Source organism: Mesocricetus auratus, unplaced genomic scaffold (assembly GCF_017639785.1).
Source record: "Mesocricetus auratus isolate SY011 unplaced genomic scaffold, BCM_Maur_2.0 contig_3217_pilon_obj, whole genome shotgun sequence".
NCBI classification, from domain to species: Eukaryota; Metazoa; Chordata; class Mammalia; order Rodentia; family Cricetidae; genus Mesocricetus; species Mesocricetus auratus.
Window position 1 is genome coordinate 1 of NW_024434179.1, and position 3274 is coordinate 3274.

The window sequence follows — 3274 nt, forward strand, 5'->3', positions numbered from 1 at the left end:
TTTTTATGTTTAAATCATTTATTCAAGAAATCAAGTCTTTTAAAATGTTTTTATTGCATTTGAAGACACTTCCAGGAAATGCTTGTGTCTGAAGCCTTGGCTATGTAATCATCTGCACTAGCTGTCACATTTCTCTGGCACAATCCCATTGCCTGCAGTGGTGTTTATCAAACCTAAAAATGCTAGCATATTGAATATGCCAATAGCTAATACGTACCCCAGTTGTCTATATCAAATATTCATCAGCTAGGAAAACACCAAAGGCAAATGCTGAATATATAGTACAAATCAACATTCTTCACAGAAGAAAACAGTTTGAGACTAATTTTCTATAACGTCAACTGCTCATCAGTTCCTCAATATACTGCAGTTATTTCAAGGATAATAAAAGTATGTCCACTACTCACAGTTTCAAAACTTAATAAAAATAAAATAACTAAGTTCTAAAAGGCATAAACAAGTATACAACATAGAATTACTTTATAAACTTTTGACATCTCTTATCTGTGTATCTTATTATAGTGAACACATGGAAACAGGACATATGTACACTCAAGTCATTAGTGGTTATCTCAGTTTTGCTTCCATGGATAGTTGCCCCTACAGATGTGGTAAATGAGAGGCTAAAACAATGAAATTCTGACAAGCTCTGCCTGTTCTCTGTGAACTTTAGTCCACTTCCTATGTGAGATCATCCAGTTCATGCTTGGAAGTTAAAACCGCTCTCTTAGAGCTGTTCAGCATATGCCCTCACACGTGTGGACCAGGAGGGCCACCTCAAGAATTCCCTACTGGTACTGACTTTTGGGGGACCCAAGTTTCTACCATAAGAGTTTTCAAACTTTTTTCTCTTTTCAAAGCCCCAATCTTCCCTGTTACGGACCTTTACTCTGCAGTCACTTTCACCCACGGCATGACCCCGGGGACATTTTCAAAGGGTTAGTTTCTGTGAAGTATTCTGCAACCTCTCTTGTGCTTTGTCCCAATTTGTTTTGCTTATATTCTACAAAAAGTGAAGATCCTCAATTGAGGACAGTTTTCCTGACTCCAAACACACATGTGTCCGTCAAAGCTGAAGCTGGATGAGCGTCTTCATTCCTCCACCATCTTTTCCCAGGCCCTCTCCCTTTCTTCAACCCACATTCTCCAACATCTTCCAGCCTTTGTTGCTAACTGTAATGTCAGAGTGAACAGATGCTGGGTCATCTTCTCTTTGGAAAGTCCCTTCACTTCCAACCTGCTTCTTTCATTTTCCAGCTCTGTCTTCATATTTTGGATTTTTCAATGCTTTTTCATCTTCATAGTCTGTATTCTGCAAAGCATACTTTACTCGTATTTTCTTTAGTGCTTTTCTTCTTTCCAAGTCTTTTTCCTCCTTACTTAATGTTGAACCAACAAAAAAGATGAGCTGTGACTTGCCCTGGTTCACAGCCATCACAGGTCTCACTGCCAGGGTGAATGTGAAAAGACAACACAGTCTCCCCAATTTTCACTTCATCACCATGATAAAGGACATAAGGACCACTCTTAGTTTTTGGCTGAAGAATCTGCTTCCCATTGACAATGGAACCATTTTGGCTGCTCTGATCCACAAGGACATAGCTTTGCAAGTCATGGTCAAAATAAATTTCTGCATGAAACTTGCTGAGACCAACTTCACGAACACAAAGAATATGTTCCATATTCTTCTCTCTCCCAATTGTGGCTGGGTTTACAGCTGTGATGATGAAAAGCAAACCTGGTCTGCAACACTGGAGATCTAACAACAATCACCCAAATACAGGAGTCCAAAGCTTTTCTTCCTCTATTTCATACTCTGATTCTTCCGAGGATCCCTTGTTCTCATTGGAACTGTCTTCATCGGAACTGTACTCACTCTGAGAGTCTGTAATTTCACCTTCTTCTGGTTCACTCTTGCTCTCTGTAACATTCGCATCCTTCAATGAAGCTGAGTTATCATCACCAGGAGATGCCACAGTGCCCCCACTAACTGGAGCAGCGAGCATTAAGGGACGACTTCTATGAGCAGTGTCAACTCTGGCCTTCTTTTTCGTTTTTGTGGAATTTTCTTCTTCACTGAAGCTTATGTATTCAACGCTAATGATGTTCTGATCTTCTGAACTCAAGCCCTTTTCATCATTTGCTGTAAAAAGGCCTGGCTCCTTTCTTCTCTTCTTCAGCTTTTTATCTTTGCTTGGTTTTGTGCTAGAGGTCTGGGAAGGCTGTAAATCTACTAGAGAATGAAATTGGTGTCGACCACTTTCCACATCACAGTAGTAATAAATCCCAGAGGAAGGGTCATAGTACAGTTGGTTTTCAGAATCAAAATAGAAACCAGTGCTGTGGTCAAAATACAATGCTGTGTTCTCATCGTAGGTAAAGCCAGTCTGTGACACAGCAGCTTCTGCTGCAGCTTTGAAGCTGTCCACTATCGAGGACCCTACCAAGGCTGTGACCTCTGCTACTAAGGCAGATGTACTCTCCTGTGAATCAGAATGTGAAATGATACTCCTGACCATGTTTTACACAGTCTGTTCCATCATTAACAGCATGACTGTCACTGTCTATTTGTGCTTCATCTTTCATAGAAGCTTGAGCATACTGACTCTGTTGTACAATCAATTCCATCTCTTTACTGGGAAGACTATCATCATTATAATATGACTGATAATAATAATCTGAAATTGACCAAGGATGCATGGTTCTCATGTCTGTACTTCTACATCAGACTTCTTCCTATCTTCATGTCTCTCACAATGGAGTATTTTACTGAGTTCTTCTACTTGTGTGGAGAGCATCTGGTTATTGCTCTCGTGCTCTGGCACAGCTGCTCCGTGTGATGCAGCAGCTTCTTCGACATCCCGCACCTGGCCTCTTGCAGCTCCGCAGCTCGATGCTCCAACTTCTCCACCTTCCGCCTAAGCTGCGCCAGCTCCGGCTCGGGAGAGGCGGGTGGCGGCGACGGCGCCTCGGAGGCCATGCGGCCGGGAGCGCGGGGCCCGCGGGCGCCCGGGGCTGCTCACGCCGACACGAGGGCCCGACGGCCCAGGGGCTACGGGGACGCGCGGGCTGCGAGAGGCCGCCTCACGCCCGGCCTGGCGCGGCGGGCCCCAGCCATGTCGCCCCCGAGTCGGCGAACCGAGCGACCAGCTAGAGGACGAATCCGAGCCCGCCCGGCCCCGCGCCTTGAGCTCGGACAGCCTACCGGTGACAGCCTCGGAGAAACCTGAGCGCTATGGGGACCGGACAACCGGGCGGCTGAAATTTTCTTCTT

The 3274-nt window shown here is 44.6% G+C and overlaps 1 pseudogene; it reads right to left on the reverse strand.

Annotated features, from left to right (window-relative positions):
* Positions 1 to 541: 541 nt before the first annotated feature.
* Positions 542 to 2980, reverse strand: LOC121138562 (annotated as a pseudogene).
* Positions 2981 to 3274: the final 294 nt, after the last annotated feature.